General features: G+C 43.4%; 1 long non-coding RNA gene across 1 annotated transcript; it reads right to left on the bottom strand.

The window, feature by feature from the left end:
• Nucleotides 1–9499: 9499 nt before the first annotated feature.
• On the bottom strand, nucleotides 9500–14393 carry LOC129636011 (uncharacterized). Its single transcript, XR_008706590.1, has 3 exons — nucleotides 14134–14393; nucleotides 10383–10673; nucleotides 9500–9776 (listed from the first exon to the last, which is right to left on the bottom strand). It is a non-coding gene; the product is annotated as an uncharacterized LOC129636011 (long non-coding RNA).
• Between the last annotated feature and the right edge of the window lie 2562 nt (nucleotides 14394–16955).

Here is a 16955-nt window from a genome sequence, read left to right as displayed (position 1 = left end):
TGGAATTTAACCTTTTGCTCACAGCTGGAGAGGATTATAGAGAGCCCTCTGAGATTTTATGCAGAATTTTGTGTATGTATTTTATGCAGATTCATGGTGAGAAGTGGTACTCATCAGAGAGGCCTTATCTACTGCCCAACAGCGATTCCATTGAGACCACCCATCTTGAGCTTAGAATTAACTCTAATTTTAAATCTTGTTTAAGGGGTTTTTTTTTTTCATGAGAGATCTTGACTCTAAGTGATATTAATTTATTCTTGGCAGTATTTGATCACAGAATTTTAAATATAAATGCTACGTAAATAATATAATTGATGACTCACTTTGAAACAGTTTTCATTTTTGAAGTGTTTGGGCTGCAGTGGAAAAAAATAATTTTCACAGGCCCAGCTTAACATCTGGAATCAAAAGTATTCTAGGTTGCCTTTTTATTGGGTTGGCCCAAAAGTTCATTCAGGTTTTTCTATAAGATGTATTGAAAATATTTTTACATTGAAAAAAACAGGGTCTTTGTTTTACGCAAGAACCACAAGCTACTTCATTCCAACTTTTAAATCAAGATCTTGAATAATAGCGTGTGGTATTACCACATTTTAAAAATATACTTAGTCAATCACAAACACATTTTCTAAGGAATTGAATTTTATAGAGATAATTGAATGCTTTCATCTGTAACAGAATTAGTGGCCTGCAAACCACTGTGGTTTCTTGCTTTGTTCTGAAGTTGTTAAAGGAGGGATTTTCTGCTCCAAGTTATATGTATAAAGGAAGTACGATGCAAAGTGAAATGCAATTTTTAAATTCTAAAGCAACAGCCACTGACAAGATGTCCTCTAAAAGTTTAACTACTTTTTAAACTAAACAGATATCATCCCAGTATCTAGTGCTTAAATTTAACCTAAGTATAAAATATATTAGTAAAATCAAGCTAAACTAAATTTGAAGTAAAATTTCAAGTAATATCTATATAATATAGGGTGTGACTTTCATTCACCAAAATGTTACTTAATTCTCTGTTCTGCTTCCCCCTATTTCTAGCCCACCCTTATAAACTGCAATTAAAGTAACCCTAGAAAACTGCCTTATCTTAGAATATTTCATTGATTTGTTTCTAACTTTTTTAAGAGCCAAAATCACAAAAGGGAGCGATGTCTGAGAGTCTGGTTTGTTATTACATCTTTCAGAAGATCACCTTTAAAATGGGTACATAGTTCATATATTCTCTTTTAATTTATATTTTCACTGGTATTTCACTCTGTTGCCACCAAGGAACAACTAATCTTCACATTTACAATTTACATAATTAGTGATTGGCCGAAGAGGAGTATTGAAGATAAAATCTAAGATATAACTGAAAAATGGTGGGAGATTTATATAATTTAGTCTCTTTGGTTGTCTGGCTGTTTCTCAACTGTGAATAGCAATGTTTTAAAAGACATTTAAGCAACAAGGTGCTAAGGGTGGAATGCTTGAAGAAAACAGCCCTGTAATGGTCAACTACTTCAGTTATCTTGAATAATGAAATAAAACTCAGTTGCCTTTTTAAACAAACTTTTTCTGTCTTGAATGACTTTGGACAGAATAACATTCTGCTTGTTGTAAGCCTTGGTTATCATTTCTGATGTAATGGAAAATACAACTGAACTCAGAATCAGAGGTCTTGGGTTTGGGCCTTGATTCTGCCAATTTGTGGTAACTTTAGATAATTTCACCAGTTTGCTTCAAGTTCCTCCTTTTCTTCAATCCTCCAAAATGAGGAAGTTGCTGTTCAGGGGGGTTAGGAGGATCACCCAGAAGAGGAGCTCAGTGCTGGAGGACTGGATCCACAGTCGATGGAGCCTCAGGAGGTGGTAGCAGGGAAGAAGGTCTTTGCCACCAACCTGTCTCAGAAAAGCTTCGAGAGATCCTATACCAAGAGTTGTCGAGTCACGGGGGCAATTCTCGGTTGCCACAGAAGTAATGCACGACAGCCGTAAAAGCCCAGTGGCATGCAATTATAAACATGCAGTATACAAATTAGGTCAGTGATTTAGACGGGGCGTCTCTGCGTAGTTCCAGGTTTGCCTGGCTCACTAGGGAGGTGGACTTGACTCAGCTCCTCTCTGCGTGCCATCCTCCTGCAGCTGCCCCAGGCATGTTTTCATGAGGGTGCAGGGGGGAACGGCAGGGAGGCTCAGCCCCACAAGCCACTTTCCGGTCTCCTGCCTCCCTGCCGACTTCCCCAGAAGGGAGCCCCCGGCTCAGCTCAGCATGGAAAGGCGCCACAGTGAAGTAGTGGAGGAGGAAGGTGCCAGGAGGTGCGAATCGGGGCCGGAGGCTATCCATGCAGCATGCCCAGGCTTTGTACTTACTTGCCAGTGAGGGGTAGGAGATGAAGGTCCCACGCTGGGATCTGTTTAGCTCAAGTGTATTCAATCCATGGAGCATTCAGTAGAAACCTCTTCCAATACACACTGTGAAGGTGAGTTAAAACCAAAGCCATGTATTTTCTGTCTACTCTAGGTTCTTAATTCCGGTTGTCCCTGGCCATCATCACATGACAGAATGTTACATGATTCACACCACTTTCAAAACCTTTCTGGGACTTCTTATGTGCAAAGGAGCCATTTGCCTCTTGTCCCTCACGCTGATCCTTTCTGGAGACCTGGCATGCTTTAGGGAAGCTTCACCAGTAAGAATGACGGATCACAGTAGATGGATCACAGTATGTCGTAACTCTGACACACATTTTAAAAAGAAACACCGCAATTATCTGTGTCCTCTTGATTACAGATATTGCAATTGTGTGGAGAGTCTGAGCCTCTGCTGTTTAGGAGGTTGGCAAGTGAGCGCTTCTCTTGTGATATGGCCCAGCTTGGTCGCCCCTGAAAGTGGGATTGACTTTTCAGCCTTCGACTTTGTGTGCCCGGTGTTTCCTTACCGTATATCTCAGAAGACTGGGCAAGTGTTTCCTTACCATGTATCTCAGAAGACTGGGCATTTCTCCTCAAGCATAAGTCTGAACGAGCTCCCCACACTCGCCTTTAATGGTCACTACTACTATTGATCACATTCATGTAAATACACGAAAATATTTTGTGGACTTTTATTGGAAGCATAGAGATGGAACTACTTTTATTTAACATTATAAAATACCCATTATTTTTGTAAAATACAAGAACACCAGCCAAAAAAAAAAAAATCACCCACCCAGATAAAAACCAGAGAAAAAACCACTGCAAGGTGTCATGTTTTTCCTCTCCTCCTTACTTTGGATATATGTATTTTTAACGGGAAATGTTTCAAGCATCTCCAGCAACACATTTAGTTAGAGGAAGCTATTACAAATCATAAGAAAAATCTCTAAAATGCATTAAGCAAGCCATAATTGACATGTATTTTTTTAACTTGCTTTGAGCAACACAAAAATTTGCTGTTGGACAGATTTTAGACATTTCATGCATGATATTTTTATGTGCCTCACCTTGACTAGTTACTTTGGTTAGTGTATTTGGAACCAAACGTTTCTTTGTCATGTCTGTTGCAAGCGTCCTAAAATAAAAGTGTGCAGTGGAACCAAGAAATTTTGTTGGTCAACTAGCATTGTGTTCAGATATAATGAACATAGAAAATGTGTTGGACTTACATATTAAACATGCCACACTACCATTTGTGGTTACTTTCTTGTTCATGTTTTGGTAAATCACTTAGGCAGTTACTAGGTGAAGTTCTGTCTTATTTTCCAACTTAAAAATGTATTATCCAAAAGTATATATTTTACATACAATCCAAAACTGTCACAATATGCTTTGTTTTTTTTTTTTTAAAGCTACACACATATAAGGATTTTTTTTTAATGAAAAAAAAAAATCAAAACTTCTGAACAATACATAGATATGGTTAAAAAAAAAAAAAGAGGGAGAATTTCCTTCCATTCCAATCCACTTCCACAGCCCACCCTGAAAAAAGCCTTGGGTATTTTTGTCTTTGCTAAACATGGACTAGGAGCTAAAATTTGCAAGGAAAGTTGATCTTATCTCCAGGTTCTGAGAGGCCCCTCACTGAGAGGTGTCTTTACTGTCCCTTGGGTGTCACCCCTGCTAGTACCACGTGACGCTCCAGGATTTTCCTTCTCCTCACCACCAGTTCCTTCCCCTCCCCTCCTCAGTCCAATGGCAGAGGAATACTTGTCTTGTGTCAAGACTAAGCCATGGGCTCCGAGCCCAGGTGGTTCTGTGTGGCTTCTCTAGAGGGCTTCCAATCAGTCATTCCTTCTCAGATTTTCAATTCTCAGTCACCATTTGCCCCTTCCTACAGCCTGTACATATCCAGTAACCCCCACTCTAAAAGACAACAGGAAATGCAGACAGACGTCCTTGCAACCCTGTCAGGACTGTCCCGCTGTTCCCGCCACGTGTGTTGAGATTCGTTTGTACCAGCCACCCTTGACCGTCTTACGGAAGTCACCTTTCTGTTCCACTTGCCTCTGGATGCTGCACTGGTCTTTTCCCTTTGACTGGGAGGAAGCTGTGTCCCGTCCAAGGCTAATTCTTGAATTAATACCAGGGTTTCGATGACCAGTTTCCCAAATGGAGTCACAAGGAGAGCTTTTAAAATGCAGCTTCCCTGGCCTCCCCTGAGGAATCTTGACTGAGCAGGTCTGGAAAGGAGTGTGGGAGCTGCATTTTAGAAGCCGGAAGTGATGGTCAGTGAGCAAACCCTGGCTTTAGAGCGCGTCCCCGGTGGGCTTTCAGACTTGCCCTGTCCATGTTATTCTCTTTTCCCACTTCCCACACACTGTGTCTCAGACCGTGCAAAAGAAAGTCGCACTTTCTTCATATCATTAATTTAAAATTCCTCATGAGCCCCATCTAGCTTTATTTAGGAGGGTGTGGGAAGTGGGAAATGACCTTACACTTGCCAATCAAAGATAACTCATTCTCTTATTCTCGAGCATCTAATTGCCTCTTTGGAATAAATGCTCCATTTTTCAAGGCATCTTCCAGTTTTCCTCCTTGAGGTGGCTTTAGCAGGTGGGTGACAGGGAAGCGGCTCTCCAGTGCATGTGCTCAGTTCCTTGGGCAGGCTTGCTGCCAGTGATCCATCCTGCTGTCTGTTCAGTGGCTATTGCCCTTACTGAATCTGCTGGTGCATGTGAGTGACTCCGTGGCTTTTGTTCACATGTTGGTATATCCTGTTGATGACTCCAGTCTGCCATTGCCTTTGGTTTCAAGGTCTCCATTGTTCAGCAGCCTTCATTTTCCAGCTTTAGGACGATTCATCTGGTTGACTCTTGGGAAAGGAGGAGATTGGAACTTTGGGATGTCCTGAGCATCTTGCTCAAGTTTGGGGAGCCAACAGGCTATTATTAGACTATCTGGTCAGTTCCCTCTGCCAGTCCTGAGCTCGTGCCTCCAAGCTGTGCTGTGTTGCACATATGCCTCTGAGTCGTAAGAAGGACTTCTCTGAGTGGCTCACCAGGTTATGCCTAGGAAAGCGGTCCTCTTACCCATCATGCTCTTTCTGTCTCACTCTCCATCCTCACCCTGCATCCTCCACACACACACGAGTGTTGACTCTGAGAAGAAGGAAGATGAAGTTCTGGGCATTCTAATTTCTTTACAACCTACTCTTCCTTTCTGACTCCTCCTCTGTCCCTGCCCTAGGAGTCATTCCACTTTCTCCCTAATGAAATGACTCTCCTTACTTCACATCCCAAGTTCCCCCATCTTTGTTCTAGAGAAAACTCCGCATTCAGTTGTCCAACCTTTGCTTTGGGTATGTGAATGGAACTCTTGAAATTAAGATCTCCTTTTTCATTCTCAATAAAACCTGACATTCAAAACTCCTTATCATCATCCTAGAGATGCCGGAGAATAGTAAAATAATAAAAAAGACTCTAAATGTCAAAGTTATGCTACTACTAATCTAGTATATATCCTTTTCTGTCCTGCCATTATTAAGCGTCAGGGCCTAGCTTTAGTGGAAGATCACAGGAGGAAGACTGTAGGAGGAAGATGGATTCTTTAATATCAGCAAAGTGTTGGCTCTACATAGACGTTCTCACCTCAGACTTGCTCTTCCTGGCTTCCGTGTTTGCCTGTTCTGGTCCTGGTACCTTGAATGTCCTTTCCTTTTCAATCTGATGTAACACTAGTCATCCCTCAAAGTCTAGTTCACATCTCACCCCCACCATGGACCTCTCTATTTGCTCCAAACTTCCTTGTCCTTCTAAGCATTCCGTTTGTCATGTGTCTCTACTGGTAGGAGAGCATTTATCATGTTATAATTAGGCCTAGGTACACTCAACTTCCTTGCTAAATCGTGAGCTCCTTTCTGCCTTGGAAAGCTCTCCAGCCTTCGCTCGGCACTTCCAAATTTATCCACTCTTCTTGACCCAGTTTAAATTCGCTCTCCTGTGTGAAGTCTTCCTTAACCACCGCGATTGAAAATTCCCTCCCACCATGGCAACAACTGGCAGCAGCGCTTGGAACCTTGTGAGAATGTAGATACACGAGAACTCACATGGGAGCACATGGGGTGACACGGGCGCACGTGAGAGGAACCTCGACAGTCAGTTTAACAGGACCAGGGCCTTTGGGAAGAATGGTTTAGATTCGATCAGCACCACTTAGGTTATAAGCTCCTTGAGGTCAGAGGCTAAAATCAGTTTTTCCCAAACATTTAAAAAAAATCTATCCTACATCACTGTGTCCACTTCAACATTTCCAGCAGTGGGCATGCAATAAATGTTTCTTGATCAACTGACAGGGGCTCAGAAAAAAATCTCCTAATTGATCCTCTTGTGATGCCTTTCTTTCTTGAGAGCTCATTAATTTTTAAGTTGTTTTCCTCAAAATGCTTAGTATGCTTCTTTCTTTCCTCCAGCACTTTTTTTGTTTTTTGTTTTTTTGCTTTCCATGGGGTTCCCTCTTGATCAGCTGTTCTCATTTTTTCCTTGGTGACTCCAGGTTCTGGCGAGCCCTGAAATGAGAGTGAGTTTGGGGTAGGAGCAGGGCGAGAGGTGGGATTGAGGGTCAGTCCAACCCAGTTCATGGAAGTGAATAGTACCTGCAGGTGCTAAGGCACGTCTCTGGGTTCCAGGGCAGCCTTTTACAAAGCAACAGGGGCCATGAGCCTTGGATTCTCGTCCTTCCCCTAGAAATCAAGTGAACTTGGCTTAGTCCTTACCTCCTATTCAGGGCTGGGGAATAGGAGTTAGATTGGTCTCAGTGGAAGCTGCAGATACTGCAGTGTCGTCCTAAGGAACATCCCAGCGCACTCCAAATCTTGAGGGGACAGTGGTACTCACTCCCACAGAAAAACCTCTAGGTTGATAATTATGTCTTTGTAGAACATAGAAGTTGTTTTGACATGAGAAAACCAGGAGCGGCACCCCTCAAATCAAAGGAAGGAGGAGGATGCTCACTCTAGAAGATGGTGCCAGAGGGAGGGTTCAGCCACAGTTAGCTGTGCCTGAGGATGCCTGGGGCTATTTTTATTTACATTTCTACATCAAATATGGTGCTTGATCAACTAGTCTTTTGAAACACTGGTTACTGTGGATACTGGAGAACAACTCTACCTGTTTGGGAGAACTTGAGACGCTGTCATGGATGTAGCCAGTTCCGATCATAAAGCAGTGTGGAATCAGATCAAAAGCACAGTCTGAGGGCACAAAATGCCTCAGGATCCTAGAAGGAGCACTGAGGGTGGACCAAGGTGGGGAGGGGAGGGTGGGCAGCACTGCCTTTGAGAACAAAGCCTGAGCAGAGGCGCAGTGGGGATGGCGAGCGTGGAGGAAGGAGGTGCAGGGGGCAAGTGGTAGAGAGCATGAGTGGGCAAAGAGAAAACCCAGGAGGTCCTAGACCTGGGAAATGACTTGAATGGTGGATGTTTAGTTTCCTTTCATATGTGTACAATTTGGAATTTGCTGGGTTCCTCGAATTCCGGCATCAGGTTACTTCTTCCTAGGATGAGAAGCCATTCCAAGGCCCTGCAATATCTGGCTGTGGTGTTTGGCAGTGGTTCCTCAGTGACTGTGCTCTGATGAACTGGTCTAGGCAGACAGGATGGTAGGAGCACTCTGACTTCATGTCTGCAAGGGTACGTGTTTCCACTATATAATTACCAGCATTTAGCAGACTTTTATCAGCCCTCTTTAGGATGGCTTTTGGCAAATGGGGTGGAAATCTATCATACATTTAAATCATTAGACTCAGACATAGAGAGCAGACTTGTGGTTGCCAAGGGGAGGAGTAGGGAGAGAGTGGACTGAGAGTTTGGGGTTAGTAGATGCAAACGATTACATATAGAATGGATAAGCAACAAGGTCCTACTGTATAACACGGGGAATTATATTCAGTATCCTGGGATAAATGATAATGGAAAAGAATGACAAAGAACGTATGTATGTGTATAACTGAGTCACTCTCCTGTACCGCGGAAATTAACACAACACTGTAAACAACTATCCTTCGATAAAAAAAGAATTGATTAAAAACATTATACCTAAAACAAACAAACAAAAAAAACATTGTACCTAGTCTCCTCTTAAAATGTTTTCTGTAGCAAGTCCACAGCACTCCATATCCAAGTATGTCTCAGACCAGAAAGCGAAAGGAAGTAGGTAGCTTGTTCTTCAGGGTTGAGAATTAAGAACTCTCCACCCAAGTAACAGGTACGTGGTAGGAACACATGACATCTCCCTCACTACTTAGTCATCAGGTGAGGAGGGGGCGGGGGAGTGCTCTGTGTGGGGAAGCCTCAGAAGATTTAAGAGAGTTGCAGACAGACAAGGCTGAACCTTGGATGTCATCCAGCAAAGCTCTTAAAAGACTGGAGTCACGGCCCTGTTTTTGAGCTCTGACCTGGACCTGGAGGTCTGGGAGACCTGGCACACAGTCAAAAGAGTGCTTAATTGTCTTTCTGGTTCTGGCTGCTCTTTAGCCCCCGAGAAGGGGGGCGAGGGGTGGGCTGTTCTTCATGACAGCACATATCTAGACTGACTCGCCTACTTTAACCCCCTCCTGTGGGTTTCTTGAGCCTCCTCCCTGGTTCAGTTTCCAGATCGAAGGGTGTCGTCCCCCTACCCCTATCCCCTGACCCTGCCTGCTTCTAGCCAGGATAACTGACTTCCCTTTACCACCCACTGACATCCACCACGTGCTTTAGGGAACTGAATAAAAGGAAGGGGGTGGTGGTGACTAGAGGATCTGCAGGCCTGACCTGCAGTGTACAGACTGCCTGTTTCCATGGCAACACAGAGCTTCTCCCTCCCCGCTGGCCACCACCAACGACAAAGACGCAGAGGACAGACTGACTCCTGTGATGCTGTTGTTGAAGGCTTGACTGAGAATCCTGCCTTGAGCTCTGCCTGTGATACCTTCAGCAGTTCTTGACTAGGAGAGGGCTCATCGTTGGAAATAGCCCAAAGGACCCAGTTGATGACCACGTAAGGGGCTGTTCGTCGTTAGCAATAAAGGCAGAAGTAGAACTAAAGCCATAGGACTTCTTTTCTCTGTCATTTGTAAATTACCCCAATATCAATTATTTTTTTTAATTTCTTTATTTACATTTATTTATTTATTTTTGTCTGAGCTTTATTTGTTTTATTTATTTATTCTCGTCGCCGAGCAGGCTTTTCTGTAGTTGCAGTGAGTGGAGGTTACTCTCTAGTTGTGGTGGGCAGGATTCTCATTGCAGAGGCTTCTCTGGTTGTGGAACGTGGGCCCCAGCGCACAGGCTCAGTAGTTACGGTCCACGGGCTTTGTTGCTCCTCAGCATGTGGGATCCTCCTGGACCAGAGATCAAGGCCAAATCTCCTGCATTAGCAGGTGGATTCTTCACCACTGAGCCATCAGGGAAGCCCTGATATAAATTCTTAGAGTCCAGAAATATTTCCAGCAAAGTAAGGCTCACAGAGGCATATTGTCTTAGGTGTGCAGCTGGTGTGTCAGGAACTGCGCTAAAGGCTCTATGTACATTATCTCCCTGAATCCTTGTGACACTCCTGGTAACATCCTCACTTCACAGCTGGGGAAACTGAAAACCACACAGGTTGGGATCTTGCCCAGGCCCCTTGACTGATGAGTGGTGGGGTGGAATTTGAGTCCAGGGCTCCAGGAGCAGAGCTTGAGCTCTAAGCCCTGACACTGCCTTGCCCCTCTTGTCTTTGAAGGGCATCTCTCATCAGAACATAACAGATCCACTGATTTAAGAATACTTGTGGTACAGTCATCCTCCCTTTTCTGCAGTTTCGCTTACTATGATTTCAGCTAACCATATCAACCGTGGTCCAAAAATATTAAATGGAAAATCTGGAAATAAGCAATTCTGAAGTTTTAAATTGCACATGTTTTGAGTAGCTTGATGAAATCTCACTCCATTCTACTCCATCCTACCTGGGATATGAAACCATTCCTTTGTCTAATGTTCAGTTAATCGCTCAGCTGTGTCTGACTCTTTGTGACCCCATGGACTGCAGCACGCCAGGCTTCCCTGTCCATCACCAACTCCTGGAGCTTGCTCAAACTTATGTCCATCTAGTCGGTGATGCCATCCAACCATCTCATCCTCTGTCGTCCCCTTCTTCCTCCCGCCTTCAATCTTTCTCAACATCAGGGTCTTTTCCAGTGAGTCAGTTCTTCACATCAGGTGGCCAAAGTATTGGAGCTTCAGCTTCAGCATCAGTCCTGCCAATGAATATTCAGGACTGATTTCCTTTAGGATTGACTGGTTTGCTGCTCTCCTTGCAGTCCAAGGGACTCTCAAGAGTCTTCTCCAACACCACAGTTCAAAAGCATCAGTTCTTCAGTGCTCAGCTTTCGTTATGGTCCAACTCTCACATACATACATGACTACTGGAAAAACCATAGCTTTGTCTATACAGACCTTTGTTGGTAAAATAATGTCTCTGCTTTTTAATATGCAGTCTAGGTTTGTCATAGCTTTTCTCTCAAGGATCAAGCATCTTTTAATTTCATGGCAGCAGTCACCATCTGCAGTGATTTTGAAGCCCAAAAAAATAAAGTCTGACACTGTTTCCACTGTTTCCCCATCTATTTCCCATGAAGTGATGGGACCAGATGCCATGATATGATTTTTTTTGAATGTTGAATTTTAAGCTAGCTTTTTCACTCTCTTCTTTCACTTTCATCAAGAGGCTCTTATAAAAACCCCATTGTTTATTGACTTAGTGGCCAGTTAGGTTATCAGGTGAACTGTTTCAATATAGCAGGGCTATATAGCAGTTCAAGTAACACTTATTTTAGCTATTGGCCCCAAGGTACAAGAGTAGTGATGCTAGCAATTCTCTTACTGTACCTAATTCATACATCAAACTTCATCATGGGTATGTTTGTATGTAGGATTTGGCACTATTCATTGTTCCAGGCATCCAGGAGGATTCTTGGAAAGAATCCCCCATGGATAAGGGTAGACTACTGTACTTTATAGTCACATTCCCAGTGCTCCCTGAGGGCAGGGGCTCTGTCTTCTAATTTGTGTCTCTATAGAGCTGTGCCCTCAAATGTAAAAGGGGAGTGCAGCACATACCCTCATGGTTTCTAGTCTTTTCGGACAGAAGAGCCTTTTGGGGGACTTCTCTGATGATCCAGGGGCTAAGACCCTGCACTCCCATTGCAGGGGGCTTGGGTTCAATCCCTGGTCAGGGAACTAGAGCCCTCATGCCACAACTAGGACCTCGTGCAGCCAAATAAACAAAAAAGAGGAGCCCTTGGGGATCCCTGGTGCTCTTCAATGTCTTCAGGGCCCTGTCTGTGTGAATCTTAGGTCCTCTTTCCGGGCTGTAACTGACAGGAGAGGATCGCCAGGGGTAACAAACTGCAAAAGTGCTTGGCAAACTAAGGAGGGGCTGTAAAGTTTTAAAATGTAGATAAATTCATTCGTTCATTTATTTACTTATCCTGATTGAGCCCGCCTGAGATGACCTCTTCTGCACATGCTGTAGTCACATACTGACTCAGTGAAAACCAGCGAGACAAACTGTGTGAGCCCACTTACCCCAGCTGCATGGTGACGGCTGGATAGAAATGTCACGTTAGTGCCCCGAGCTGGTGGTGATTTTGCACAGCACCCTGAAACACACGTTGCTAATGAAGGACAGCACATTAAACAGATCAGGGAATGGCACAGTGTGTGTTGAATCGTCAATAAAGCATTTGTTACATCACTCTGTGGCCGTGCTGCATAAACCCACTGGACAAAGGAGGATGGCATTAGCGCCCAGGGCAGGGTCCCTCTGAGCCCATGGGAAACTTATTTCCACCTTGAGGTTTGTGGCTTTTACTTGCTTTTTACTTGCCTACGCCGAAGCCTGTCCGCTCCATTTTCTTCATGGTTGCATGTGGTGTCATGGGGCCAAAGTGTCGCCATGCATGAGCAAGACAGGGTCTGTACAGGAAGGCTTCCAGAGTACAAAACTGTACCCAAGCCATAGACCCCTCAAGCCCAGCCACATTCCAGGAAAAGAATGGAGAGTCCTTGTGTTTAATATCTTTGGAATTAGGTGAAAGCCTATTCCGGAAAAACACCCCAGTCTGCTGCCAAGTCACTGTCATTCCCTAACAGAAGAATTAGTTATTCTCTTCAGTGGCTCCCAGAGTCTCTAGATCACATGCAGATATTTGTAACCAGGGTAGGATTAATCCATTGACTTCTGACTTTAAATATTAGACTAAATGAGTAGAATGAGGAATATAAAGCTGGCACAGAGTTTAGGGGCCTGGGTCCCATTCTGACATGTGGGGGGTGGGGGTGGGGGTGTGAATGGGAGTGCCCTAGCTCTGTGGTTGGTGGATCTGAATGCAAGCCGCCTGAAATGTCTGCCCCTTATGCCTCTGACTCAGGGCACTGGTAGGAGAAACGCTCTATTGAGAGTGGAAGGTAGGATTGAAATTAATTACACTGGTTAGCCGAAAGGACTCAAAGAGGTGGGAATATAGGATGGGCAAGTTTGGAGCCTGATGGGAGGAAGAGGATGCTGGTGGGTGCATGGGAGAGAAGTCAGGGGTCTGATGGCTCATCCTGGGAGGTTGCCTGGGTACAGAAACTTCGGTGGTGGTCTTTGAAAGAGTTCAGCCCTGTGTGCAGGCACATGTGTGTGTGTGTGTAGTGGAGGGCCTCCCAGAGAGGAGGAGGGGAGGATAACTGAGGTCCGAGACAGGGGTGGGCAGCAGGCCAGAAGGAAGGCTAGAGAGAGAAAAGACTGCAGAAGCCACAGGACCTGTGATGCCTGTGGGTCGCAGGGAGGGTGTGGAAAAGGTGGAGGCTTGGAAAGTGGGACAGGAAGCAAGTGGGCTTTGGTTTCAAGACTCTAGTAATTAGAAATGAGTCAGCACTGGGTTGGGATTCAAAAGACCTAAGATCTCCTATCGACTCATCACCAGTTGCTCTGTGGTCTGGGCGAGGCCCTTCTCTTCTCTGGGCCCAACAAGGAGATTCTATTGGGATTATTCCTTTTTTCAGAAACAGTCTCTGAGAGACAATAACACCCAGAGTTTCTAGAGAAGAAGGGGATCTAATGGCTGTGAAAGATACACCAGTTCACCCACAACAGCTGGGCTCAGGCACCATCAGTTCTCTGCGAAGGACCACACAGCCCCCAGCCCCAGCTGGTCTATCAGTTTCTGCTCTTTTCCACATAGAAGCCAGAGTGGTCTTCTTAGTTTTATCTTCTTTTTGAACAGGAAACAGAACTGATAAAGTATAAAATTGAAAAAGCCTAACAGGGTGGACATCAAAGTTACTTTCTTCTTCCTAAGAGGTAATCAATGTTATCAGCTTCTTTTATATCCTTCCAAGATATAGTTCATGACCATCTAGAGTCTACATTTTAAATGTTTTGTAACTTAATCTTGTCAGTTATAATTTCTTGGAAATATTCCATGTTGTTCAGCAAAGTCCACTCTCATTTCTGTTTTTGCATCCACTATTATGGATACTGTACCATATTTAATGGCCGCTGGTGATTCTTAGATTGTTGCCAGTGTTTTACTATTATATACTATATTACAATGAATAACATTGGACCTATGTCATTTTATACACCCACAAGTATATCTGTAGGACACATTCTCAGTGGTAGACTTGCTGAATCAAATTCCATTTAAAATTTTGAGTTATTGCACTTACCTTCCATGAAATTTTTATCAGTGTGTACCACCACAGGTTATGAATGAGAATATTTCTTTTGCCACATGCCCTTATCAACCCAATGTATTAATCAAACTTGTTCAACCTTTTCCATCTGAAAGGTGAAAAAAATGGTACGAGGACTTGATCTTCTAAAAAGGTCAATCAGATTATGGCCCTCCTATGCTCAAGATCATCACTGTTTTTTCTTTGTTCTTAGAATCCCACCTCCTGGAGCATGGCCCAGTAGGTGCTCAAGATTTGGCCCTGCTACTGCTCTGGCTTTATCGCCACCTCGCTCCTCCCATCCACTCTGCTCTAGTCTTGCAGACCCTCTCACTCTTTCTCGGGTGCATGAGGCATGCGCACCTCCAGGGGTTTACTTTTGTCTATTCCTTTGGTGACCATGTTCTTATCCTTGGAGTTGCTAGTTCACTTTTCTTACATTGTTTCAGTCTCTGACCAAAACTTACCACAGACTTCATCGAAGCCAGCACTAACCGCAGCAGCTAGAAAAGTACCCACCCTGAGAGGGGAGAGCACTTCTTACAGAGAATACCAGCCAGTAAATGCAGAAAATCACCATTATGTAACCATCAGAGTAATGACTAAATCATAAGGACTATCATTGGGCACTAAAACCATTGAGTGAAAGTGAATCAGGGGTTGGCATATTTTCACAGATTATCAATCACAAGAAGGAAAATGGTATGTTTACAGTGGAGAGTCTTGGTGGAACCCTTCTTTAAAAAGTGGTCAGTGGGGACTTCCCTCATGGTCTAGCAGTTAAGAATTCGCCTTCCAGTGGAGGGGACACAGGTTCGATCCCTGGATGGGGAACTAAGATCCCACATGCTGCAGGGCAACTAGCTTGAATACTATAACAAGAGAAGCCTGCTAGCCATAATGAAAAAAACCCAGCACAGCCAAAAACATTAAAAATTAAAAAAAATATTTTTTAAAAGTGATCATTGGTTTGAGTGGGTTTTCTACCAAATGTATAACCTGAATCAAATCATGATGAAGCTTCAGAAAAAGCAAAATTGAGGACGTTCTACGAAATAATTATGATCAAATGGTAGAGAATTGAGTAAGATGAAGACGGATATAACAATGAGCCTTGTTGACTATCCTGAGGTCTTAGGGTTTTAAGCTGTTCTTCCGTGAATATACTGGAAAGCAATTAATGGGTTAATAGATTTTGAGGTGAGAGTAGTATCCCTGTACAGAGGTAAGGAATAGAAACCACGTGCAATAATCCAGGTAGTGGTGATGACTTGGAACAGAATGGTAACAATGGAAGTGGTGAGAAGTGGTTTGATTTTGTGTCTGTGTGTATTCTTTTCAAATATTTATAGAAACAGAGAGGACAGGATAACAAATAATGATTACCTGTCACCCAGCTGCTACAATGATCACCTCATGGCTGATCTTGTTTCATTACACTCCTATCATTTTATTTTTATGCAAACATAAGAGGTATTACTTCATTCTGGATATGCGTAAGACTTTGCTGATGGATTAGCTGTGAGATGTAAAGGAAAAGGAGAACCAAGGATGTGTTCAAAGTTTGCATGAAGGACAGAGGTACCATTTACTGAGATGGGGGTGACTGCAGGGGGCGAAATCTTGCAGGGGAAATGATCAGGGGATTACTTCTGCTTATGTATAGTTTGAAATGCCTACTTGACAATTCAGAAGATATTGAATATACAAGTCTGGATACCAGGGAGAGACTGAGCCTATAGACATAAATTCAGGAGTTGTATGATGATAGAGTGTCTAAAACCAAAAGAATAAAGCTTCAGCCTCTGGTAACCACAGAGTAGCTTGCATCAGACTAACTCTTTTGCTGACAATAATTATAAACTCTGGGGGCATGGGAGAGTGACCTACAACAGACAGATACTAGAGGAGATTCAGCCCTTGAGAGAAGGGAACCATGGTGCGTGAGAACCACATTTATATAGGTTATTTTCCTGAGGGTACTCCCTGGCCCATGCATCATATAGTGAATAGAACTAAAGCAGAAATTAGTGGTCATACTGGGCTGAAGTTTCTAGAGAAGCTGGCAATTGAGGTGGAAAGAAGTCACAGAGCAGGGAGTCCCATAATCTGTGTACGAGCTCTTCTCAAACCCCTGCCTGACTCCTTAGGTAAGCATGCAGGGGTCAAAACTCCAAGCTGCCCAGAGGAAAACGATGACTGGAAAACTGATAGAAATCAGCAGAGGCTGCAGCTTCCCACTGAATGTACAGGGGCTTGATCTCAGGGTTCCCTTTGAAATTTCAGAAATCCCGGACTCCAGTAGTTAAGATATACCCCAAGACTAAGGGACTCACTCTACGATTAAGGGCAAAACTGAAGGAGATTCACCATAACAGATCGTAAAATTCAGCCCTCTCAGGATAAAGATGATCTAAGAGTTATTTAACAGTTAGAACAGCACACAATACTCTTCAGAGGAAGATAACAGAATCTAGGGTCTCTACAAACAATCACCTGTGATAGCCTATATATAGTTTGAAATTACAAAAAATTCAAATAAACAAGAAGATGTAGCCCATAGTCAAAGAGAAATCAGTCAACAGAAGCAGACACAGATAACAGATATGTTGCCATCAGCAGACAGGAACTCTAAAATAAACTTGATAAGTCTTTTGAAAAGTCAATAGGAATAATGAATTAACTGGTAAAGAGATAAGAAATTTCGGGAGAAGTATGGAAACACAAAAGAATTACATTGTAACCAGAGAACTGGATTGTACGATATAAGCAATAAAATATTCAGAGGATTGGTTACAACAAATGACTTGAAGACA

Source organism: Bubalus kerabau, chromosome 21, assembly GCF_029407905.1.
Source record: "Bubalus kerabau isolate K-KA32 ecotype Philippines breed swamp buffalo chromosome 21, PCC_UOA_SB_1v2, whole genome shotgun sequence".
NCBI lineage: Eukaryota > Metazoa > Chordata > Mammalia > Artiodactyla > Bovidae > Bubalus > Bubalus kerabau.
The sequence above is the reverse complement of the archived record's forward strand: the minus strand, read 5'-3'. Positions and strand labels throughout refer to the sequence as shown.